General features: G+C 43.5%; 1 protein-coding gene across 1 annotated transcript in view; it reads left to right on the forward strand.

The window, feature by feature from the left end:
• Window positions 1–27,251, forward strand: part of IL1RAPL2 (interleukin 1 receptor accessory protein like 2) — a 975,615-nt gene that overhangs the window by 693,210 nt on the left and 255,154 nt on the right. The window lies entirely within an intron of this gene.

Here is a 27,251-nt window from a genome sequence, read left to right on the forward strand (position 1 = left end):
ACGGGATGTAACCAGAGCATGGACTACCATGGCCAAGTCAGACTTCCTAAGGTACGGGCGCAGCTGGCGCATAAGTTTTAACTGTGCAAAAGCTCCTCTGGTCACCACCAAGACCTGAGGTTCCAGGCTCAGTGATGAGTCCAAGATCACTCCCAAGCTGCGAACCTGCGCCTTCAGGGGGAGTGTGACCCCGTCTAACACAGGCTGTAACCCTATGCCCTGTTCGGCCTTGCGACTGACCAGGAGGACCTCTGTCTTGTCTGGAATCAATTTCAATTTGTTAGCTCTCATCCAGTCCGACACAGCAGCCAAGCACCGGTTCAAGGTCTGGACAGCCTCCTTAGTAGCAGGTGGGAAGGAGTGACAGAGTTGGACATCATCTGCGTACAGATGACACCACACCCCGAAACTCCAGATGATCTCCCCCAGTGGCTTCATGTATATGTTGAACAACATGGGAGACAATATTGAGCCCAGAGGAACCCCACAAGACAAGGGATAAGGGGTTGAACAGGTGTCTCCCAACAACACCTTCTGGGTGCGACCCTCCAGAAAGAACCAGAACCACTGTAAAACAGGCCCCCCAGGCCTATTCCGGCGAGGCGTCCCAGAAGGATACTGTGGTCGACGGTATCGAAGGCTGCTGAGAGGTCCAGTAGAACCAACAGGGACACACTCCCCCTGTCGAGCTCCCAGTGTAGATCATCCACTAAGGTGACCAAGGCTGTCTCAGTTCCATGACTGGGTCTAAAGCTGGATCCAGATAATCTGTGTCTTCCAAGAATACCTGGAGTTGTAAGGCTACCACACATTCTAGGACTTTGCCCAAAAAGGGGAGATTGGAAACATTACGGTGAGCTCCAGAGTCAGTGCTATTGGCAAGCTGCGAATGCTTATCCATGATTTGGATAGGTTGCCATTCTGTGGAACCTCCTAATCCAGACATTCTTCACTGTGACATTTGCCACTTTTTCACTTGCTCTTTGAATTATGGTATGTCTTGCATAAAGGAGCACCTATTTCACAGCACTATTGTTGGTCTGTCTCCTCCCTGCAATTGATCTGTCCCCTTCTATTGATGGACAAAATTAATCAATGACCATTAGGGGTGTGCAATTTTTGTTAGTCATAAGTCATATCAAATTCATTAAATTTGTATTTACAATGTGATTTCCAATGCCAAAAATTTAAGAATCAAAACTTACCCAATACTTTTTTGTTTGCATTTTGTAAACCTCAGAAGCCTTCCAAAGTCAGTTTCATGTTCAGCACAAGGAAGCAAAGCAAAGCCAAAAAGGCTGCCTCTCGCCACGAGAAGAGGGAAGCTGTAGTGAAATTGCTACTCTATGTTAAAGTTTTGGTGTATAGCTCTATGTTTACATATGGCAGATAGGGAAGAATACACACAGACAGGGTAGCAACAGCAGAGATAGGATTCATTTGCATATGTGAAGCCGATTTGTCATATGCAGATTAGTGTAGGCCTAGTATTTGAAAAGGCTGCTAGGCCAAAATGACAGTTGGGGAGAGCAGAGGTGAACATTCCAAAGGGGTGGAGCCAAGGTTCTGAAAGAGGCCGTTAGAGTGAGGGAGTTTGAAAATGACAGTTAGGAATCTGTGTGTGAAGAGGAGAGTTGGTTTTGAGTGCCTGATAGAAATAAGCAGTTATGAAGATGTGTTAAAGATTTCTGATATAGAGAAGCAGTTAGTTAAATAGAGCTCGAGTTTTAAGGAACATGAAGAAGGCTAGTGTTGCCTTAGTTCAGAATATAATTCAGCCAAGAGTGTGTAAAGCAAGTAGCATGTTTGTGAATGTGAAACATTGATAGTTTTTTCAGAAAAGTTAACCAAGTAAATGATACTGACTGTAAGCGTCAAGATTGCAACAAAACACAAATGTAACCACAAGCATTGGAGCCAGAAGTTATAAATCAACTGTGTTACTTTGTTATACACAAGAGTGTTTCATTTCCTGCGATATAAAGTACAAAGGTTTAACAGCACACAGAAAGTCCCAGTCAATATAAAAGAAGAAACTGAATCAGTATAAGGCAGCAAAGAGGTTTTTAAAGAGGAAATAGTCTCTCTCCCTCGCCTCAGAAGCAGCAGGGAGGATGCTGAGTTTGCTGGGAAAGATGCTGAGAAAGCACAGAATTCTGGGAAATGTAGTTTGGGCAGACGAGGAACCCTATAGCAGAGAATGCAAAATGTCCTGCCCTGAACTACATTTCCCAGAATTCTGCTCAGCATCAGGACACCCCAATTAGGAGAGGGGAGAGATGTGTCCCTCCAGCAGCCAACCAGAGTTCCAACATTTTGCCTGCATCTATGACAGGCATCCTTAGAAGTTGTGAGGCCTCACAACAACCCAGTGATTCCAGCCATGGAAGCCTTCAACAATACAGAGTTCCAATGAATGATTGACTCTACAAAGGGGAGCATGGACTGAGACTTCGAGTTAGTCATTCTCTGTCCTGGGCTGGGAAAAAAATCCCTACATGGAAGTCCTATTGGTTAATATGAGAGAGAAAGATTCAAGGAGATAGCCATTGTGGCTTTGTGTGTGTTTTTTTTAATGATTTTGTAAAAATATATATGTTAAAATTCCCTAAAAACAGTAGATGTATGAATATTAGGCCTGGGTAACAACGCAAAAATTTGTTTCTAAAATCGATTTGTATTTGGGGTTTTTTTTTGTTTCGATATTTAAAATAATTACAAAATTTTCCCTTAAAAAAGTTCGGTATTTACGAAATTTCGTTAATATTTACAAAAGATTTTGTAAAGATGGCGCCTTTTTTTTCAATATTTTTTTAAATTTTTTTTAATTTAATTATTAATTTAGTAGAATAGGGAGGAGAAATTATTATTAAGGAGGGAAGGCAGGCACTCACTCTGGCGGGCCCTCAAGCGCTGCCGCCGAGTCGGGCCCGGCTCCTCCGAAGCAATGCGAAATTGGGAGAAGGGCTCCCCAAAGGCCATCTAGCCCAGCCCTCCGCTAAGGAATTGGGAGAACGAAGCACAGCCCTCCGCTAAGGAATTGGGAGAATGAAGCACACCCACCGCAAAGGTGAGGAAGGAGGGACGGGCCGCCTTCCTGCTGAGGGTCGCTCGCCCTCTCGCTCGCCCTCTCGCTCGCTTGCTCAGCCGGCGCCTTCCCCGCCCTCTCCTCCTCCTCCTCCTCCTCCTCTTTCAGGCTCTGACTGGCTAAGGAGAGGAGAGAGAGGAGAGCTCCCAGCAAGCCAGGCGGCCATCTTACGTATTTCCGAAATGGACGGAAATACAAAAAATTTTGGCACCTGCCGTTTCGATATTTAAAAACACTTCCGGGTTTAAAAATAAGTTTTGTAATCGTTTTGTAATTGCTAAAATTAACGAATATTTAACGAATTACAAAATTAACGAACGAAACCGCCCAGGCCTAATGAATATGTCTGAAAGTTGAGGAGAATGATCTGGACTTTGTCTGGGTGGCTGTATCAAATCTTTTGCCCAAGTAAATAAAACTTGTCCCATTGACTCCATGAAATCAAAACTACCGATAATGTTGATTGTCATACGCAATGCCCGTGAGCGAACGGCCCTCCTGGTAATGGAATATTAATTCAGTTCAGGCTGCAAATTTTTGGTGCAGTCGCTGTCAAGTTGACAAGAGTGATAGCTTTCATTTGCATGCAAAGGCTCTCGCTGTCCCTTCAGGATGGATGAGAGACCCTGGCTTCATCCGTCACCACTGTGTTCCTTTTTAAATATTTTTTGTAAGATGAAAAGGAATAAGCGGGCGGGGGGGGGGGGAAGGGGGGAGGAGAGAGAATTAAGAAAGCTGAAAGATTAAAAAACCTCATAAAATGCACTTTGCAGATCTCCTTGAACTGAAGGGTAACTTCAAACTCACTTTGCTCAACTCAAAGTGCAAACCAAAGTATTCCGAGTCTCGACGAAATGGCGCGTCTTCAGTGCCGAACATCTTTTTAGTTCATTAAGTAAGGCAATTTTTCTGATTCCAACATTAATGAACCGTTTTAATGGTGAAAATGGGGGGACTCTTTTGTATTTTTTAAAGATACACACACATGCACACACACACAAAATAGAAGACCAAAAATACAGCTGAATCATAGAATCATAGAATCAAAGAGTTGGGAGAGACCTCCTGGGCCATCATCCAGTCCAACCCCATTCTGCCAAGAAGCAGGAATATGGCATTCAAATCACCCCTGACAGATGGCCATCCAGCCTCTGCTTAAAAGCTTCCAAAGAAGGAGCCTCCACCACACTCCGGGGCAGAGAGTTCCACTGCTGAACGGCTCTCACAGTCAGGAAGTTCTTCCTAATGTTCAGATGGAATCTCCTCTCTTGTAGTTTGAAGCCATTGTTCCATTGCGTCCTAGTCTCCAAGGAAGCAAAAAAACAAGCTTGTTCCTCCCTCCCTGTGGCTTCCTCTCACATATTTATACATGGCTATCATATCTCCTCTCAGCCTTCTCTTCTTCAGGCTAAACATGCCCAGTTCCCTAAGCCGCTCCTCATAGGGCTTGTTCTCCAGACCCTTGATCATTTTAGTCGCCCTCCTCTGGACACATTCCAGCTTAGAGTCAATATCTCTCTTGAATTGTGGTGCCCAGAATTGGACACAATATTCCAGATATGGTCTAACCAAAGCAGAATAGAGGGGTAGCATGACTTCCTTAGATCTAGACACTAGGCTCCTATTGATGCAGGCCAAAATCCCATTGACTTTTTTGGCCGAAGTTTAAGCACTTTTCAGGCCTATGGGGATTTAATCATATCCTTCTAAAACAATGGTTCTAAAACAATCCTTCTAAAATGATCAAGGGTCTGGAGAACAAGCCCTATGAGGAGCGGCTTGGGGAACTGGGCATGTTTAGCCTGAAGAAGAGAAGGCTGAGAGGAGATATGATAGCCATGTATAAATATGTGAGAGGAAGCCACAGGGAGGAGGAGGGAGCAAGCTTGTTTTCTGCTTCCTTGGAGACTAGGACGCAAGGGAACCATGGCTTCAAACTACAAGAGAGGAGATTCCACCTGAACATGAGGAAGAACTTCCTGACTGTGAGAGCCATTCAGCAGTGGAACTCTCTGCCCCGGAGTGTGGTGGAGGCTCCTTCTTTGGAAGCTTTTAAGCAGAGGCTGGATGGCCATTTGTCAGGGGTGCTTTGAATGCAATATTCCTGCTTCTTGGCAGAATGGGGTTGGACTGGATGATGGCCCAGGAGGTCTCTTCCAACTCTTTGATTCTATGATTCTATGATTCTCAACCTGTGGGTCGCAACCTCTTTGGGGGTTGAATGATGTTTCCACAAGTGGGTGCCACTTCGGTTCTGTCAGGTCCAAAAAAGAGCTCCTCCTCTTCCTTTTCTTCTTAGAATCATAGAATCAAAGAGTTGGAAGAGACCTCCTGGGCCATCCAGTCCAACCCCATTCTGCCAAGAAGCAGGAATATTGCATTCAAATCACCCCTGACAGATGGCCATCCAGCCTCTGTTTAAAAGCTTCCAAAGAAGGAGCCTCCACCACACTCCAGGGCAGAGAGTTCCACTGCTGAACGGCTCTCACAGTCAGGAAGTTCTTCCTAATGTTCAGATGGAATCTCCTCTCTTGTAGTTTGAAGCCATTGCTCCATTGCGTCCTAGTCTTCAGGGCAGCAGAAAACAAGTTTGCTCCCTCTTCCCTATGACATCCTCTTTTTCTTTCCCTTCTTCCTTCCTTCTCTACCTGTTTCTTTTCTTGCTTCCTTTGCTCTTTGGTTCCATCCTTCCTTGTCTCTTTCCTTCCTTCCCTCCCTCTTTCTCTCTGTCATCCCTTCTCTCCTTCCTTCCCTCTTTCACTTTTTTATTTCCTTCTCTCCTTCTCTCCATCCTTCCTTCTCTACCTTTCCTTCTCCTTCCCTCCTTCTCTCCCTCCTTCTCCCTTCCTTCTCTACCCTTCTTTCTTGCTTTCCTTCCTTCTCTCCTTCTCCTCTTTCTTATTTATTTATTTTATTTATTTACTTTATTTGTATACCGCTGTTCTCAGCCCTTAGGCGACTCACAACGGTTAACAACAACAACAGCAAAAATTCAATGCTACCATAACATGGTATAAAAAAAGTTAACATCATAACATATTATAGAAAAGTATACAATTAACAACAATATACAATTAACACCAATAGCCATTCTCATCACTAAAAACATGATCCAGATCCGTCATCCATTGTTCCAATCCTATGTTCATTACATTCATTGCACTGACTATTCGAACGCCTGCTCAAACAACCAGATTTTCACTTTTTTGCAGAATACCATTAGTGATGGAGCTAGACTAATGTCCGTGGGAAGGGCGTTCCACAGTCGCGGGGCCACCACCGAGAAGGCCCTATCTCTGATCCCCGCCAGCCGTGCCTGTGAGGCAGGTGGGATCGAGAGCAGGGCATCCCCGGAAGATCTCAAAGTCCTCCTGGGCTCATAGGCAGAGATGCGGTCGGATAGGTAGCTTGGGCCAGAATCGTTTAGGGCTTTAAAGGCCAACGCCAGCACTTTGAATTGAGCCCGGTAGCAAATCGGTAGCCAGTGGAGCTGGTACAACAAGGGCGTTGTATGCTCCCTGCGCTCCACTCCCGTTAGAATCATGGCTGCCGAGCGTTGGACTAGTTGAAGCTTCTGAGCAGTCTTCAAAGGCAACCCCACGTAGAGAGTGCTGCAGTAGTCTTTCCCTTCTTCTTTCCTCTTTCTCTTCCTCCTTCTCCCCTCCTTCTGTCTTTCCTTCCTTCCTTCCTTCCTTCCTTCCTTCCTTCCTTCCTTCCCCCTTTCTGTATAGGTCTTTTGTGTGTGTATGTGTGTGCTAGCTTGGTTGTACTAGGAGCTCCAACTTTATTTGCTTTGTATTAATTGTTTGCTTGCAGTCCAAGGTTTCAGGGATTTTGCAGAAAGGTGGCTTCCTTTGGTTGCAGTCGTAGGGCAAGTCAACTGTCCATCATAGTTAAGTTTTGGTTCTGCCTCTTGCTCAGGGCAATTGGGACGGGAAGGGAGCCATTTTTAGTTAGTCTCAGTAAGGAAAGCTAATTTAGAGGATGTGTGCAAGCTTCTCCTGTACAAAAGCTTCCACCCTTAAGACTCTGGGGCGGGGTTAGGTCTTAAGAGCATCCAAAGATCTCCAAAAATTTCCAGGGAAACAGAAATACTGGAAGGGTTTGGTGGCCATTGAACTACAACTCCCAAACTCAAGTTCAATGGCCACCAAACACTTACAATATTTTCTGTTGGTCATGGGAGTTCTGTGTGCCAAGTTTGGTTCAATGCCATCATTGATGGAATTCAGGATTCTCTTTGATTGTAGGTGGACTATAAATCCCAGCAACTACAACTCCCAAATGACAAAATCATAATTTTTTGAGTGATGGTCACTCCTTGTGTTGTGAGACATTTTGTCGCCAAATTTGGTGTGATTTCCTTCATTGGTTCTTTTGTTTTTAAGGAACTCATTATGCACAGAGCATTTATATATATATAAACTAGCCATCCCCTGCCACGCGTTGCTGTGGCCCACTCTGGTGGTCATGGGGGTTCTGTGTGGGAGGTTTAGCCCAATTCTATTGTTGGTCGGGTTCAGAATGCTCTGTGATTGTAGGTGAACTACAAATCCCAGCAACTACAACTCCCAAATGTCAAGATTCTATTTTCCCCAAACTCCACCAGTGTTCACATTTGGGCATATTGAGGATTCGTGTAGAGTTTGGTCCATTATTTGAGTCCACAGTGCTTTCTGGATGTAGGTGAACTATTTATTTATTTATTTATTTACTTTGCTTGTATACTGCAGTTTCTCAGCCCGTAGGCAACTCAACGTGGTTCACAACATAGCAAAAACAGTCATAACAAAATAGCAATAAACGATTTAAAAACCATGAAAGCACAATATACAGTAATGGCACATCAACAACAACACAACAACGTCTCGTAACTAGAATCGTGATCCAATTCGTCGTCTATAATTCCGTTCCTATATTCATCATATTCATTGCACTGTTTATCTGAATGCCTGTTCAAACAGCCAGGTTTTTAGCTTTTTTCAAAACACCATTAACGTCGGAGCTGATCTTATGTCCATGGGAAGGGCATTCCACAGCCGAGGGGCCACCACAGAGAAGGCCCTGTCCCTCGTCCCCGCCAGCCGTGCTTGTGATGCAGGCGGGATCGAGAGCAGGGCCTCCCTAGAAGATCTTAGAGTCCTGGTGGGTTCGTAGGCAGAGATACGTTTGGATAGATAGCTTGGGCACGAACCGTTTAGGGCTTTAAAGGCCAACGCCAACTACTAGGGCTGGGCGGTTTCATTTTGTTAATTCGTAATTCGTTAAAAATTCGTTATTTTTTTGTTAACGAAGTGATAACAAACCATTCTGGAGCAACTTAAAAACGAAACGAATTTTTCAATTCGTTTCGTAAATGCTTCGTATTTCGTTATGTATTCGTTTCGTTATCGGTTTGAGGTCGTTTCGTTATTATTTCCGCATGTCTGGGGCAAGTTTTATAGTTGTTTTTTGTTTAATTAGTGAAAAAAAATTATAATATCACACCAACAGTCAACAACAGAGGGAGAGGGAAGCTTCAGAAGTTTTTTTAGCGTATTGCGCGGTCGCGGCCGCCATTAACGAATCGATTCGTTATTGTTTCATTATTGTTTTGTAATTTTTTTACCATTTAAGAAATTTCGTAAATATCGAACGTTTTTTAAGGAAAATTTCAGAATTCTTTTAAATATCGAAACGCAAAAACCCCCAAAAAACGAATCGATTTTAGAAACAAATTTTTCCGTTGTTACCCAGGCCTACCAACTACAACTCCAAAACCAAAGGACAGAATGCTCTTTGATTGTAGGTGAACTATAAATCCCAGCAATTACAACTCCCAAATGACAAAATCAATTTTTTTGAGTGAAGGACATAGATTGGGTCATTAGGTGTCTTGTGTCCAAATTTGGTGTCAATTCATCCAGTGGTTTTTGAGTTCTGTTAATCCCACAAACGAACATTACATTTTTATTTATATAGATTTATGAAGATGTAACACCCCAGCGGGATTCTGGCCCATTGCATTATGTTCTAATCAGACAAACAGAGATGGAAATGTACCATTGTGGATATAATGTGGCTGTCAATAAGCCTCGCTTTATCAATACACAAAGCAAGTTCTCGTCTCTGACTCATTTCTGATGGCATTTCCCTCTCGGCAACACAGTCCCCAAAAGTGTTGCCAATCTATTGGTTCTGCAGCAATGACATTTATTTATTTGCTTGGTTATTTAGAAAGACGTTTCCAGCCAGCTGCTCCCCAAGACAAGGAGAATAGACCGAAAGTTTAATGCAAAGTTAGCAAGATGTGCCGGAACAGGGGATCGGATGCCGAGAGTCATTACGCTCTCCAGTTGTTGCAGACGAGTGATGGATTTCCTCCTTGAATAAATAATTCCAAATAGAACAGAACTTTGTCACAGGATAATGATGTCTCCCTTGCTCCCAGCTGAATGCGGAGACGTTTTATGGAAAATAAGTGCGAGGTGTTTATTTTCAAAGCTGGAGACATTTATCCTTTGACAGCCCAGCGTTCGAGTGACTTTATTTCTGCTATATCAAATGACGGATGCAGGCGTAATCATTTTGTCAGGCTGATATTGCTGTGTTAGTAAAGGAAAGGCAGCTCAATCTCCTGGATGCCAAATTGCTACCAAATCACTCAAAATAATGCAACAATGCTCCCCCACCCCCAACTGAATGAACTGCTTAGTCTCACTCTTACCTGTATCCGTATTAATGTTCACATCGCTCAAGTATTTTTTTTAAATCTGATTTTAAAAGGACTGCGTTCCCTGACCTCACCTCTTTATCCCCACAACAACCCTCAAAAGTAGATCTGATAGAAATATCATGACAAGTCCACAATCAGACAATGACCTTCATGGTTGAGATACAGATAGGAAGAGCCTGGGAGATATTGCTGGAAAATAAGTAATTGTTCCTAGTTCGATGCTGTAACTTTAATGCCAAAGGTCCTCAAACCCACCCACAGACCACTAGAAGCCTACAAATCCAACTCAAGGACACCACAAAATGTCATAAAGGTCTTCAAACCCACTCACGGACCATTAGAAGTCTACAAATTCAACTCAAGGACACCACAAAAATGTCATAAAATGGTAAAAAAAAAATCCAAAGATCATAGAATCAAAGAGTTGGAAGAGACCTCCTGGGCCATCATCCAGTCCAACCCCATTCTGCCAAGAAGCAGGAATATTGCATTCAAATCACCCCCGACAGATGGCCATGCAGCCTCTGTTTAAAAGCTTCCAAAGAAGGAGCCTCCACCACACTCCGGGGCAGAGAGTTCCACTGCTGAACGGCTCTCACAGTCAGGAAGTTCTTCCTCACGTTCAGGTGGAATCTCCTCTCTTGTAGTTTGAAGCCATTGTTCCGCGTCCTAGTCTCCAAGGAAGCAGCAAACAAGCTTTCTCCCTCCTCCTCCCTGTGGCTTCCTCTCACATATTTATACATGGCTATCATATCTCCTCTCAGCCTTCTCTTCTTCAGGCTAAACATGCCCAGCTCCTTGAGCCGCTCCTCATAGGGATTGTTCTTCAGACCCTTGATCATTTCAGTCGCCCTCCTCTGGACACATTCCAGCTTGTCAATATCTCTCTTGAATTGTGGTGCACAGAATTGGACACAATATTCCAGATGTGGTCTAACCAAAGCAGAATAGAGGGGTAGCATGACTTCCTTAGATCTAGTCACTATGCTCCTCTTGATGCAGGCCAAAATCCCATTGGCTTTTTTTGCCGCCGCATCACATTCCTGGCTCATGTTTAACTTGTTGTCCACGAGGACTCCAAGATCTTTTTCACACGTACTGCTCTCGAGCCAGGCCTCATTGTCCACCATTCTGTATCTTTGCATTTCATTTTTTCTGCCAAAGTGGAGTATCTTGCATTTGTCACTGTTGAACTTCATTTTGTTAGTTCTGGCCCATCATCTCTCTAATCTGTCAAGATCATTTTGAATCCTGCTCCTGTCCTCTGGACTATTGGCTATCCCTCCCAATTTGGTGTCGTCTGCAAATTTGATGATCATGCCTTCTAGCCCTTCATCTAAGTCATTAATAAAGATGTTGAACAGGACCGGGCCCAGGACCAGTCCACAATCAGACAATGACCTTCATGGTTGAGATACAGATAGGAAGAGCCTGGGAGATATTGCTGGAAAATAAGTAATTGTTCCTAGTTTGATATTGTCACTTTAATGCCAAAGGTCCTCAAACCCACCCAAGGACCACCAGAAGTCTACAAATCCAACTCAAGGAGACCACAAAAATGTAAACAAAAATGAACAATCCAAAGATACATCTACACTTTCTAGATCACCTAGAAATATCATGACAGGTCCATGATCAGACAATGACCTTCATGGTTGAGATGCAGAGAGGAAGAGCCTCGACCCACTCATGGACCACTACAAGTCTACAAATCCAACTCAGGAACACCCCCAAAATGTCATAAAACAGTAAACAAAACCAAACAATCCATGACAGGTCCATGATCAAACAATGACCTTCATGGTTGAGATGCAGAGAGGAAGAGCCTGGAACCGACTCACGGACCACTACAAGTCTATAAATTCAACTCAAGGACACCACAAAAATCTCATAAATGTCCTCAAACCCACTCACAGACCACTAGAAGTCTACAAATCCAACTCCAGGACACCCCAAAAATATCATAAAGGTCCGCAAACCCAGTCACAGACTCTAGAAGTCTACAAATCGAACTCAAGGACACCACAAAAATGTCATAAAATGGTAAACAAAAAAAATCCAATGATACATCTACACTTACTAGATCGCCTAGAAATATCATGATCAGACAATGACTTTCATGGTTGAGATGCAGGTAGGAAGAGCCTGGAAGATATTGCTGGAAAATAAGTAATTGATCCTAGTTTGATACTGTCACTTTAATGCCAAAGGTCATCAAACCCACCCAAGGACCACCAGAAGTCTACAAATCCAACTCAAGGACACCACAAAAATGTCATAAAATGGTAAACAAAAAAAATCCAAAGATACATCTACACTTTCTAGATCGCCTAGAAATATCATGATCAGACAATGACTTTCATGGTTGAGATGCAGATAGGAAGAACCTGGAAGATATTGCTGGAAAATAAGTAATTGTTCCTAGTTTGATGCTGTCACTTTAATGCCACTAGATCCTCAAACCCACTTACGGAACACGAGAAGTCTACAAATCCAACTCAAGGGCACCACAAAAATGTCATAAAGGTCCTCAAACCCACTCACAGACCACTAGAAGTCTACAAATCCAACTCAAGGACACCACAAAAATGTCATAAAACATAAAACAAACAATCAGAGATACATCTACACTTCTAGATCACCTAGAAATATCATGACAGGTCCATGAACAGACAATGACCTTCATGGTTGAGATGCAGAGAGGAAGAGCCTAGAACCCACTCGCGGACCACTACAAGTCTACAAATCCAACTCAGGAACACCCCCAAAATGTCATAAAACAGTAAACAAAACAAAACAATCCATGATAGAAATATCATGACAGGTCCATGATCAGACAATCATGGTTAAGATGCAGAGAGGAAGAACCCGGAACCCACTCACGGACCACTACAAGTCTACAAATCCAACTCAAGAACACCACAAAAATTTCATAAAACAGTAAACAAAAAACAATCCAAGGATACATCTACACTTTCTAGATCTGATAGAAATATCATGAGAGGTCCATGATCAAACAATGACCTTCATGCTTGAGATGCAGAGAGGAAGAACCTGGAACCCACTCACGGACCACTACAAGTCTACAAATCCAACTCAAGAACACCACAAAAATTTCATAAAACAGTAAACAAAAAACAATCCAAGGATACATCTATACTTTCTAGATCTGATATAAATATCATGACAAGTCCATGATCAGACAATGACTTTCAAGGTTGAGATGCAGGTAGGAAGAGTCTGGAAGATATTGCTGGAAAATAACAAATGGTTCCTAGTTTGATGCTGTAACTTTAATGCTACTAGGTCTTCAAACCCACTCACGGACCACTAGAAGTCTATAAATCCAACTCAAGGACACCACAAAAATGTCAGAAAGGTCCTCAAACCCACTCACAGACCACTAGAAGTATACAAATCCATTAGGCCTGGGTAACAACGGAAAAATTTGTTTCTAAAATCGATTAGTTTTTTTGGGGTTTTTGCGTTTTGATATTTAAAAGAATTCTGAAATTTTTCTTTTAAAAAGTTCGATATTTACGAAATTTCGTAAATGTAAAAAAAATTACGAAACATTAACGGAACAATTACGAAACAATAACGAATCGATTCGTTAATGGCGGACGCGACCGCGAAATATGCTAAAAAACCTCCAAATGGGACAGGGGAAACTTCTGAAGCTTCCCTCTCCCTCTGTTGTTGACTGTTGGTGTGATATTATATATTTTTTTCACTAATTAAACAAAAAACAACTATAAAACTTGCCCCAGACATGTGAAATAATAACGAAATGACCTCAAACCGATAACGAAACGAATACATAACGAATCCGAAGCATTTACGGAACGAATTGAAAAATTCGTTTCGTTTTTAAGTTGCTCCAGAATGATTCATTATCGCTTCGTTAACAAAAAAAATAACGAATTTTTAACGAATTACGAATTAACGAAACGAAACCGCCCAGCCCTACTATATAAACCCATTTTCCTAGTTCCAACAGACCTCACTACCTCTAAGGATGCTTGCCATAGATGCAGGCGAAACGTCAGGAGAGAATGCCTCTAGAACATGGCCATAAAGCCCGAAAAAACTACAACAATCCTGTGTTAATTCGACCATGTAAATGCACCCCTTTTCTGCCTTAGTCATTTCCAGTTTAGGATCAGTGTATGGGTGTTTGTTGTTGGGAACTGAATGACTCCAGTTAAGGGTCAACTGCCTATTGTTTCAAGTTCAACTTGTGTTAGGAAGGACCAACGCAGTCTTTAATTCCTGAGCATTTTGTGTTAACTTGCGGTCACTCCTTGTCTATTAGGGCTGGGCAATTCGTTTCGTTAATTCGTAATTCGTTAAAAAATTTGTTAATTTTTGAATTACAAAACGATTACAAAACTTATTTTTAAACCTGGAAGTGTTTTTAAATATCGAAACGGCAGGCGCCAAAAATTTTTGTATTTCCGTCCATTTCGGAAATATGTAAGATGGCCGCCTGGCTTGCTGGGAGCTCTCCTCTCTCGGCACCGGCTGAGCAAGCGAGCGAGAGGGCGAGCGAGAGGGCGAGCGGCGAGCGAGAGGGCGAGCGGCGAGCGAGAGGGCGAGGGCGAGGGCGAGCGGCGAGCGAGAGGGCGAGCGAGAGGGTGAGGGCGAGCGGTGAGCGAGAGGACCGAGAGGGCGAGAGGGAGGTCTCCTTCTCTTTCTTTCCTTTTCTCTTCTTTCTCTCTCTCTCACCTTTCGCAGCGGGGTTCTGAGCTCTCTTCCAAAGAAGGCTCACTTGCTTCCTCTTCTCTCTCTCTCTCTCTCAATTCGAGGCAGGAAACCCCTCCATCCTGCAGCCATCTACACTGCAGCCTGGATGAGGTTTGGCACCACATTGGCTCAATGCTGTAGCATCCTGGGAGTTGTAGTTTGGCAGCCTGGGAAAAAGAGCCCCTCCTGGAAGGAACCCATCCTAGCGAGAGGGCGAGAGGGCGAGCGAGAGGGTGAGCGGTGAGCGAGCGGCGAGCAAGAGGGCCCGCCAGAGTGAGTGCCTGCCTTCCCTCAATAATAATTTCTCCTCCCTATTCTACTAAATTAATAATTAAATTTAAAAAATATTTTTAAAATATTGAAAAAAAAGGGCGCCATCTTTACAAAATGTTTTGTAAATATTTACGAAATTTCGTAAATACTGAACTTTTTTTTGGAAAATTTTGTAATTATTTTAAATATCGAAACAAAAAAACACCCCAATTACAAATCGATTTTAGAAACAAATTTTTGCGTTGTTACCCAGGCCTATTGTCTATGTCTGGTTAAGTTAGATTTGCTCCCTTGTCCAGCTCAAAGTCCTTGGGAACTCTAGCAGGGTGTGAAATGCATAGTACATATTTCCGAACAAGATGGGAAGGAAGGCTCCACTTCAGGGAGGAATTAAATTCTCTGAAAAGTTTTGGCATGTCATGATTTTGCCCCAGCGGATGCGATTCAAACATACAGGATCCGCTGTCAACATGGATGCCAGGCTCTTTAATTATTAGTAAGAGATGCCTTCTGTTGATTAATGGGGAGACGGTGCCAAGGTTTTTGGCTAAAGGAAGGGAGCTGGCATCTCTTTGGAACATGGAAAGCAATGAAACGCTTCTTTTCCCCTCCCGGCTGCCTCCCTCCCTCCCTCCCTCCCTTCTTTCCTCCCCTCCTTTGCTTTCGCTGTCGAGCCTTATAATTTATCCATCCTTCATTCTGGATTCCTTCTGTATGGCCCAGCTTGCTTTGCAATCGCAAAATGACAACTCAACCAGCAGTACCTACAGATATCTATTATTCATTACACCTGTGTTTTCAGTTATGGTCACAATACATAGAACGGTGGAAATTAAAATTTTGTTTTCATAGAATCATAGAATCCAAGAGTTGGAAGAGACCTCCTGGGCCATCATCCAGTCCAACCCCATTCTGCCAAGAAGCAGGAATATTGCATTCAAATCACACCTGACAGATGGCCATCCAGCCTCTGTTTAAAAGCCTCCAAAGAAGGAGCCTCCACCACACTCTGGGGCAGAGAGTTCCACTGCTGAACGGCTCTCACAGTCAGGAAGTTCTTCCTCATGTTCAGATGGAATCTCCTCTCTTGTAGTCTGAAGCCATTGTCCCATTGCGTCCTAGTCTCCAGGGAAGCAGAAAGGAAGCTTGCTCCCTCCTCCTCCCTGTGGCTTCCTCTCACATATTTATACATTAGGGCTGAGAGGTTTCGTTCATTAATTTCGTAATTCGTTATTAATTCGTATTTAAATTAGCTTACGATCCGATATTGAGCCATGCAGGAATAGTGTGAGGAGTAAATTAGATTTGAAACAATTTTTTCAATTTATTTCGTTATTGTTTCGTTATTATTTCGTTATTATTTCGTAATTTTTTCGTAATTATTTTCGCATGTCTGGCGCAAGTTTTATCGTTGCTGTTTGTTTTATCACAGAGGGAAAGGGAAGCTTCAGAAGTTCCCCCTGTCCCATATGGAGGTATTTTTTAGCATATTGCGCAATCGCGTCCACCATTAACGAATTGATTCGAAATTAACGAAATTTCGTAAATAACGAAACTTTGAAATCTCAAAATTTCGGAAGTATTTAGAATTTGGAAACGCTAGCGCTCCCTGGAAACGAATCGAGTTTAGAAAGAATTTCTTCCGTGGTTACCCAGCCCTATTATACATGGCTATAATATCTCCTCTCAGCCTTCTCTTCTTCAGGCTAAACATGCCCAGCTCCTTAAGCCACTCCTCATAGGGCTTGTTCTTCAGACCCTTGATCTGCTCCCTTCTCCCTGTGGCTTCCTCTCACATATTTATACATGGCTATCATATCTCCTCTCAGTCTTCTCTTCTTCAGGCTAAACATGCCCAGCTCCTTAAGCCGCTCCTCATAGGGCTTGTTCTCCAGACCCTTGATCATTTGAGTTGCCGTCCTCTGGACACATTCCAGTTTGTCAATATCTCTCTTGAATTGTGGTGCCCAGAATTGGACACGATATTCCAGGTGTGGTCTTAGATGCCATAGCAACACAAGAGCTGAAAGCCTGCAAGAGTTCTTTGAGGAGCAGAGTCCTTGGGGAGGGCCTTGAAGGGGATATGGCTTCCGACTTACAAAACTTCCGATTTTCTTACGATTTCCGAAACTTCCAATTTCTTTTCCACATGCCTACTTTCTAGTCAGAGGTTTCACAATGATCTATCCAAGGTCCTGAGACTAGGGCTGGGCAACCACGGAAAAATTTGTTTCTAAACTCGATTCGTTTTTTGGGGTTTTTTGCGTTTCGGTATTTAAAAGAATTCCAAAATTTTCCTTAAAAAAAGTTCGATATTTACGAAATTTCGTAAAATTACGAAACAATACGAAACGAATACGAAACGAATACGAATCGATTCGTTAATGGCAGACGCGACTGCGCAATACGCTAAAAAACCTCTGTTGGTGTGATATTTATAATTTTTTTCACTGATTAAACAAACAACAACTATAAAACTTGCCCCAGACATGCGGAAATAATAACGAAACGATTTCGAAACGATAATGAAACGAATACGAAACGAATACGAAGCAATTACGAAACGAATTGAAAAATTCGTTTCGTTTTTTAGATGCTCCTGAATGGTTCGTTATCGCTTCGTAACCGAAAAAAAATAACGAATTTTTACCGAATTACGAAATTACGAAACGAAACCGCCCAGCCCTACCTGAGACACTCTGAGACACTCTGCTTTTTCCAAGCCAGACTTTGCTTTCCTTTCCCTTTACTGAGTGTGACTCTTTCATCTGCCTTGACCTGACCTTACTAGATCTGAAACTGCCTCATCCGTTCTGATGCCACCTTGCCAATAAGGGCCGTTGCTGAAGTCCACTTCCTTCATTATCAGAGAACCTGGACAGAATAGGCGAGGTTGAAATGCTGTGAAGTGGTTCAAATGTTCCAAAGCACTTTAGGGATGTTGTGCAGTTATTATTACCTTCAGAGGTGACAGATGTCACACTGTGGGAAGGACACCAAACCATCTATTTCAAGGTTTCTTTCAGTCTATACTTGCCTTTTATTGGTAGCCAAAGCCATTTAGGTTCTTTCATAAAATCACATAATTGTGATAGGCCCTTACTCAATATGCCCAAATGTGAACACTGGTGGAGTTTGGGGGAAATAGGGCTTGACATTTGGGATTTGTAGTTACTGAGGTTGATAGTTCACCTACAATCAAAAAGCATTCTGAACCCCACCATAGAATCGTAGAATCCTAAAATCCTAGAATCCAAGAGTTGGAAGAGACCTCGTGGGCCATCATCCAGTCCAACCCCATTCTGCCAAGAAGCAGGAATATTGTATTCAAATCACCCCTGACAGATGGCCATCCAGCCTGCTTAAAAGCTTCCAAAGAAGAAGCCTCCACCACACTCCGAAGCAGAGAGTTCCACTGCTGAATGGCTCTCACAGTCAGGAAGTTCTTCCTCGTGTTCAGATGGAATTTGAATCATAGAATCCTAGAATCCTAGAATCTTAGATTTGGAAGAGACCTCCTGGGCCATCATCCAGTCCAACCCCATTCTGCCAAGAAGCAGGAATATTGCATTCAAATCACCCCAGACAGATGGCCATCCAGCCTCTGTTGAAAAGTTTCCAAAGAAGGAGCCTCCACCACACTCCGGGGCAGAGAGTTCCACTGCTGAACGGCTCTCACAGTCAGGAAGTCCTTCCACATGTTCAGATGGAATCTCCTCTCTTGTAGTTTGAAGCCATGGCTCCATTGCATCCTAGTCTCCAGGGAAGCAGAAAACAAGCTTGCTCCCTCCTCCCTGTGCCTTTCTTTCACATATTTATACATGGCTATCATATCTCCTCTCAGCCTTCTCTTCTTCAGGCTAAACATGCCCAGCTCCTTTAGCCGCTCCTCGTAGGGCTTGTTCTCCAGACCTTTTATCATTTTAGTCGCTCTCCTCTGGACACATTCCAGCTTGTCAATATCTCTCTTGAATTGTGGTGCCCAGAATTGGACACAATATTCCAGGTAAAGTGGTCTAACCAAAGCAGAATAGAGGGGTAGCATGACTTCCCTAGATCTAGACACTAGGGCTGGGCGGTTTCGTTTCATAATTTCGTAATTCGTTAAAAATTCGTTTTTTTTTTTTTGGTTACGAAGCAATAACAAACCATTCAGGAGCATCTAAAAAACGAAATGAATTTTTCAATTCGTTTCGTAATTGCTTCTTATTAGTTTCGTTATTGTTTCGAAATCGTTTCATTATTATTTCTGCATGTCTGGGGCAAGTTTTATTGCTGTTGTTTGTTTTATCAGTGATAAAAAATTATAATTATCACACCAACAGTCAACAAGAGAGGGAGAGGGAAGCTTCAGAAGTTCCCCCTGTCCCATTTGGAGGGTTTTTAGAGTATTGCGCGGTCGCGTCCGCCATTAACGAATCGATTCGTATTCGTTTTGTATTTGTTTCGTAATTTTACGAAATTTCGTAAATATCGAACTTTTTAAAAGAAATATTTCGGAATTCTTTTCGATATCAAAACGCAAAAAACCCCAAAAAATGAATCGAGTTTGGAAACAAATTTTTCCGTGGTTGCCCAGCCCTACTAGACACTATGCTCCTCTTGATGCAGGCCAAAATCCCATTGGCTTTTTTGCCGCCACATCACATTGTTGGCTCATGTTTAACTTGTTGTCCACGAGGACTCCAAGATCTTTTTCACACGTACTGCTCTCGAGCCAGGCCTCATCGTCCCCTGTTCTGTATCTTTGCATTTTGTTTTTCCTGCCAAAGTGGAGTATCTTGCATTTGTCCCTGTTGAACTTCATTTTGTTAGTTTTGGCCCATCATCTCTCTAATCTGTCAAGATCGTTTTGAATCCTCTCCTGTCCTCTGGAGTATTTGGCCATCCCTCCCAATTTGGTGTCTTCTGCAAACTTGATGATCCTGCCTTCTAACCCTTCATCCAAGTCATTAATAAAGATCTTGAGCAGGACCGGGCCCAGGACGGAACCCTGCTTGTGGCACTCCACTCGTCACTTCTTTCCAGGATGAAGAAGAAGCCTTGGGGAGAATCACCCTCTGGGTTCGCCCATTTAACCAATTACAGATCCACCTCACTGTAGTTTTGCCTCGCCCACATTGGACTAGTTTCCTTGCCAGAAGGTCATGGGGAACCTTGTCAAAGAAGGCCTTCCTGAAATCCAGGTACGCAACATCCACGGCATCATTCCCCGCATCTACCCAGCTTGTAACTCTATCGAAAAAAGAGATCGGATAAGTCTGGCATGATTTGTTTTTGATAAATCCATGTTGACTATTAGTGATGACTGTATTCGTTTCTAAGTGTTTGCAGACCACTTCCTTAACAATCTTTTCCAGAATCTTGCCTGGTATCAATGTGAGGCTGACCGGACATTGGTCATTGTTTGGGTCATCCTTTTTTCCCTTCTTGCAGACCACATTGGCCTTCCTCCAATCTGCTGGAACTTCTCCCGTTCTCCAAGAACTCTCAAAGATAGTTGCCAAGGGTTCCGAAATGACTTCCGCTAGTTCCTTCAATACTCTTGGGTGTAGTTGATCTGGCCCTGAAAGGGGACTTGGACTCATTTAGAGCGGCCAGGTATTCCTGGATGACTTGTTTCCCAATTTGGAGTTGGATGTCCTCTAATCCCTCACCCACCCCATCTTGCTGAGGTTGAAGATGACTCTTTTTGTGAGAAGACCGAGGCAAAGAAGGCATTAAGTAGTTCTGCCTTTTCCCTGTCCCCGTCAGCATTGCCCCATCTTCTCCTCGAAGAGGCCCTATCGTCTCCTTGTTTTACCTTTTTCTACTGACATAAGAAAAGAAGCCCTTTTTATTGTTTTTAATGTCCCTGGCAAGCCTGAGCTCATTTTGTGCTTTAGCCTTGCGGACCTTTTCCCTACAGGTGTTGGCTATTTGTCTGAATTCTTCTTTGGTGATTTCTCCCTTTTTCCACTTCTTGTACATGTCTCTTTTGTTTCTTAGCACAAAAGAACACTGGTGGAGTTTGGGGAAAATAGAGCTTGACATTTGGGAATTGTAGTTACCGAGGTTGATAGTTCACCTAGAATCAAAGAGCATTCTGTGCCCCACCAATGATAGAATTGGGCCAAACTTCCCACACAGAACCCCTATGACCAACAGAAAATGCTGTGTTTTCTGGTGGTCTTTGGTGACCCTTCCGACAACCCCTTGCGACCTCCCCTCCCAGGAATCCCAACTCCCAGGTTGAGAAACGCTGTGTTAGAATGATGAGGGATAGTGGCTTTTTCTATTCATTTGTGTGTTTAATCTCTCTCTCTCTCTCTTCTCTCATGAACACACTCATGCACACATAGAGCAAAACTATAATGCATCATATGCCCCTTTCTGGTGGTGTTTAAAAGCCAGCGACCCGGGTGATCTTTCTCGTCTCCAGCCTTCCTTTAACAATTTTATCTCTCTGCCATTTTGCAGATGGCGTTTTCCCCCAAGTGTCCCCAGAGAAAAGAAGGGGGGAAATGTACGAAAATTACAAGGGGCGAGGGATGATCTTATCAAAGGTTGCCTCTTGTGATAAGGTGCCTCTAGCTGCAAATGTTCAGGGAAAAGAAATAAGTGCATGTATCATCTTTACAGTCAGCCTGTGATTTCTCTAAAGAGTCTGTTTAAAATAAAGTGAAGGATATGAGGTTATACATCGTGCTATGTACTTCTGACTCAGTGGCTCTTGAACCCACCCACTCAGTAGCCTGCTATTTACTCAGAAAGTTTTCTTGGGAAGGAGAAAAAGAAAGGGAAATTGGAATGAATGTCAAATGGAAGACTCACTCCGCGAATGTCCTTGGAAGCACTTGTCCATCCACTCCTTTAGCAATTCACCGCCCTCCTGTTGTTCCCATTCCTTTAGCATTTACAATGTGTTTATCAGTTACGCCGCAATTTATTGTAAATTGTTAGAACAGTCGAGCTTGAGCACATAAAGTTCAAATAAAGTAATTCATTTTGCAAGGATGTGGCAGTGTTATAGAGCTGGAATTTAGGGGTCTTTGCCAATCTCCGCTGGATGATGGAGAAAGGCAGGGAGTTTCAGAAAAACATCTATTGCTGCTTCATTGACTCTTCTAAAGCCTTTGACTGTGTGGATCATCATAAATGGTGGCAAGTTCTTGGTGGGATGGGCATACCAAGCCCCCTTCCCTCTCTCCTGAGGAATATGTACAAGGACCAAGGAGCCACAGTCAGAACTGACCACGGAACAGGAGACGGGTTCAAGGTTGGGAAAGGCGTCCGGCAAGGCTGCATCCTCTCACCCAACCTCTTTAACTTGTATGCAGAACACATCATGCGAGGATGTGCGGGGCTGGATGAATGCAAAGCTGGGGTGGAAATGGCTGGAAGAAACATTCACAACCTCAGATATGCAGATGACACCACTCTGATGGCCAAAAGCGAGGAGGAGCTGAGGAGCCTTCTCATCAAGGTGAAAGAAGAAAGCACAAAAGCCGGGTTGCAGCTAAACGTCAAAAAAACCAAGATTGTGGCAACAAGAATGATTGACAACTGGAAAATAGAGGGAGAAAATGTGGAGTCCGTGACAGGGTTTGTATTTCTAGGCGCAAAGATGACTGCAGATGCAGACTGTGGCCAGGAAATCAGGAGACGCTTCCTTCTTGGGAGGAGAGCAATGTCCAGTCTCGATAACATAGTGAAGAGTAGAGACATCAGATGGGCAACCAAGATCCATTGCCTAGTCCAAGCCATGGTCTTCCCTGGAGTCACCTACGGATGTGAGAGCTGGACCTGAGGGAAGGCTGAGGGAAGGAAGAGAGATGCTTTTGAGCTGTGGTGCTGGAGGAAAGTGCTGAGAGTGCCTTGGACTGCGAGAAGATCCAACCAGTCCATCCTCCAGGAAAGAAAGCCCGGCTGCTCATTGGAGGGAAGGAGACTAGAGACAAAGTGGAAGTACTTTGGCCACATCATTTGGAGACAGCAAAGCCTAGAGAAGACAATGATGCTGGGGAAAGTGGAAGGCAAAAGGAAGAGGGGCCGACCAAGGACAAGATGGATGGATGGCATCCTTGAAGTGACTGGACTGACCCTGAAGGACCTGGGGGTGGTGACGGCCGACAGGCAGCTCTGGCGTGGACTGGTCCATGAGGTCACGAAGAGTCGGAGACGACTGAACGAATGAACAACAACAAAGCCAGGAGGCAGAGACCAATCAGACCCTTTAAAGAGTTCGTTACCCTGGCGAGACAGAGAGATCCCTGATTTTTCCCAATAAAAGGTCTCACCAAATGGAAGGAAGTGCCATCGAGATGTTTCATTTGCGATTCAGCTGAAAAGGATGCAGAGCAGCAATCATTCACCAAGCAGAGCATGTGGTTACAGAAATAAAGGCCATTTTTATAGAAAATACAGAGTTGTGCGTTTCAAAATTCGCACTCCCCCCTCCCGCCCAGCTCGAAGGGGATTGGCTGACGCACAAACAGCTGGGAGGAGGCTTGGCCGTCCCCCATGCATCAGGACCAATCGCAGGGGTTTCGCGGGGCGCCAGAGCCTATCACGAGGCCCCTGCTGCCTCGACACTCCAGCGAACCAGAAGGGAGGGAGGCGGGATGAAGGGAGACAATGCATTCTAGAGTGGATTATGGAGTTTTAATGTCCTTAGGCTTATCAAGTCCGGGGATCGGCCTTCCAGAGAAGCCACTTTATTGTCCTGAGATGGGTCTGTGATAAGCATTGATGGCTTAATCCGGGTTTTCCTCTTACAATCAGATAGGGCACGAAGGGGAAACTTTTGTGTATATTCTTAGTGGAAAGATTTGAAAGAAAAATGACTTGGAGGAAAAGAGGACTTTCCTAAGGTCATATCCCCCCCATTGTTATATGATTAAAAAGTCTGCCAAACGGAAATCCTAATGGTGGCCCAACTCCGAAGTCAAAAGGATTTCCTTTACTATTGTCCATGCAAAGAATGTCCAAAGATAAGTGTCTTTTCATGATTGCTGATTGCTTTTCCAGAGGCAGGGCAGCTTCCTTGTAGATTTCCCCCAAGGAGAGGGGAAGGGGGCAAAAGGGTCAGGGCAAGGTCAAATACACAAAGGGAAATATAGAAATACAGGAGAAAATATGAAAATATAGAAATTATAACACAGAGAGTAAACCCAACTACCTTCCCCCAGTGTCCATAGTTCATATTATTCATAGGAAGGTCCATAAAGGGAAATATATCCCTGAGGGGGAAAGAGAGTCCCTTGTTTGTGAGATGGGGGGCCATCAGGAGCCCAGGTGTGCCTCAGGTGGGAAAAGTCAAATACTTTTGTGGCATGATTTTCAGTAATAAATTGGTTACCTTCTGCTGTAAACATATGAAAATAGTAGGCTTGGGTAACCACGGAAAAAAAATGGTTCTAGACTCGTTTTGTTTTTAGGGGGGCCTTACGTTTCATTTTTTAAAAATAATTCCGAAGTTTTCCTTTAAAAAATTTCGAAATTTACGAAATTTTGTAAATTACGAATCGATTCGTTAATGGCGGACGAGATTGCGCAATACCGTCCATCCGCGACACCAATGAAGTACTTCCTCATTCTTTGCATGCTTGCTGGAGATTTTTATGGCCTCGTAAATTAGTTAAATTAGCCTCCCCACATAAGTGGTACCTAAATTTTCTACTTGACAGATGCAAGTGTCTTTCAGGCTGCAAAGGTCGACAACAAGCTACACAAATTGGTCGGAAACTGACGTTTTGGTCCGTAGTGATCTCAATGTAGCTGACTCTCAGCCAGCTGCGCCACAGTCCCGGGACTTTTAAGGGATCTTTAGTCCCTCCCGGTGGTGCAGCGGGTTAAACTGCTGAGCTGCTGAACTTACCGACTAAAAGGTCGGTGGTTCAAATCTGGGGAGTGGGGTGAGTTCCCGCTGTTAGACCCAACTTCTGCCAAGCTAGGAGTTCAAAAACATGCAAATTATTGCACTCCAGAACAGGAATAACCCTCTGACTTTAAAACACCACACGTTGAATAGGAAAGCAATCCTTTTGGGATTTATAGTTCAGGTACAATCAAAGAGCATCCTGAACGTCACCAATGATGGAATTGAACCAAATTTGGCACACAGAACTCCCATGACTAACAGAAAAGACTGGAAGAGTTTTGGAGTTGTAGTTCACCTACATCCAGAGATCACTGTGGACTCAAACAATGGTGGATCTGGACCAAACTTGCACAAATACTCAATATGCTCAAATGTGAACACTGGTGGAGTTTCAGGGAAAGAGACCTTGACATTTAAGAGTTGTAGTTGCTGGGAGTTATAGTTCAGGTATAATCAAAGAGCATCCTGAATGTCACCAATGATGGAATTGAACCAAATTTGGCACACAGAACTCCTGTGACTAACAGAAAAGACTGGAAGGGTTTGGTGGGCTTTGACCTTGAGTTTTGGAGTTGTAGTTCACCTACATCCAGAGAGTACTGTGGACTCAAATAATGATGCATCTGGACCAAACTTGGCACGAATACTCAATATGCTCAAATGTGAACACTGGTGGAGTTTCAGGGAAAGAGACCTTGACATTTAAGAGTTGTAGTTGCTGGGAGTTATAGTTCAGGTATAATCAAAGAGCATCCTGAATGTCACCAATGATGGAATTGAACCAAATTTGGCACACAGAACTCCTGTGACTAACAGAAAAGACTGGAAGGGTTTGGTGGGCTTTGACCTTGAGTTTTGGAGTTGTAGTTCACCTACATCCAGAGAGTACTGTGGACTCAAATAATGATGCATCTGGACCAAACTTGGCATGGATACTCAATATGCTCAAATGTGAACACTGGTGGAGTTTCGGGGAAAGAGACCTTGACATTTAGGAGTTGTAGTTGATGGGAGTTATAGTTCAGGCACAATCAAAGTGCATCCTGAACTGGGTTGCTGTAGGTTTTTTCGGGCTATATGGCCATGGTCTAGAGGCATTTTCTCCTGACATTTCGCCTGGCTTCTATGGCAAGCATCCTCAGAGGTAGTGAGGTAGTGAACCTCACTACCTCTGAGGATGCTTGCCATAGATGCAGGCGAAACGTCAGGAGAAAATGCCTCTAGACCATGGCCATATAGCCCGAAAAAACCTACAACAACCCAGTGATTCCGGCCATGAAAGCCTTCGACAATACGGCATCCTGAATGTCACCAATGATGGAATTGAACCAAATTTGGCACACAGAACTCCTGTGACCAAGAGAAAAGACTGGAAGGGTTTGGTGGGCATTGACTTAGAGTTTTGGAGTTGTAGTTCACCTACATCCAGAGATCACAGTGTAGTCAAACAATGGTGGATCTGGACCAAACTTGGCACGGATGTACAATATGCCCAAATATGAACACTGGTGGAGTTTGGGGAAAATAGACCTTGACCGTTGAGAGTTGTAATTACTGGAATTTATAGTTCACCTACAATCAAAGAGTATTCTGAACCCCACCAACAATAGAAATGGGTCAGACTTCCCACACAGAACTCCCATGACCAGCAGAAAATACTGTGTATCCTGATGGTCTTTGGCGACCCCTCCGACACCCCATCATGACGCCCCCAGGGGTCCCGACCCCCAGGGTTAGAAACACTGTTCTAGAGGCATTTTCTCCTGACGTTTCGCCTGCATCTAGGGCAAGCATCCTCAGAGGTAGTGAGGTGTTGCATTGACAGCTCACTACCTCTGAGGATGCTTGCCATAGATTCCTACCTACAACAACCCAAGGAATTTATAGTTCACTTACAATCAAAGAGCATTCTGAACTTCTCCAACGATAGAATTGGGACAAACTTGGAACACAGAACCCACATACTAAAAGAAAATTCTGTGTTTTCTGATAGTCTTTGGCGACCCCTCTGACGCCCCCTCATGACCCCCCCAGGGGTCGCGACCCCCAAGTTGAGAAACGCTGCTCTATAGTATTCTTAGGCGGGAAGTTCCTCATTTCAATCAGGTTTGCTATTATCCACAGTTTAGCTTCTCAAAGTGTTCTCAGTGTAGTCCGCATCCTTCGCTAGCACTTTTTGATAGGCCTGGGTAACAACGCAAAAATTTGTTTCTAAAATCGATTTGTAATTGGGGTTTTTTTTTGTTTCGATATTTAAAATAATTACAAAACTTTCCCAAAAAAAAGTTTCGGTATTTACGAAATTTCGTAAATATTTACAAAACATTTTGTAAAGATGGCGCCCTTTTTTTTCCAATATTTTTTAAATATTTTTTAAATTTAATTATTAATTTAGTAGAATAGGGATTAATTATTATTAATTATTATTAAGGAGGGAAGGCAGGCACTCACTCTGGCGGGCCCTCTCGCTCGCCGCTCGCTATTATTATTAATAGGCAATGCTAAGCAAGCTGGCCAATTGCAACATTCAGGCAGGAAGCAGCCAGACCATGAAGCTGCAAGGCCAT

Source organism: Anolis sagrei, chromosome 10, assembly GCF_037176765.1.
Source record: "Anolis sagrei isolate rAnoSag1 chromosome 10, rAnoSag1.mat, whole genome shotgun sequence".
Taxonomy (NCBI): domain Eukaryota; kingdom Metazoa; phylum Chordata; class Lepidosauria; order Squamata; family Dactyloidae; genus Anolis; species Anolis sagrei.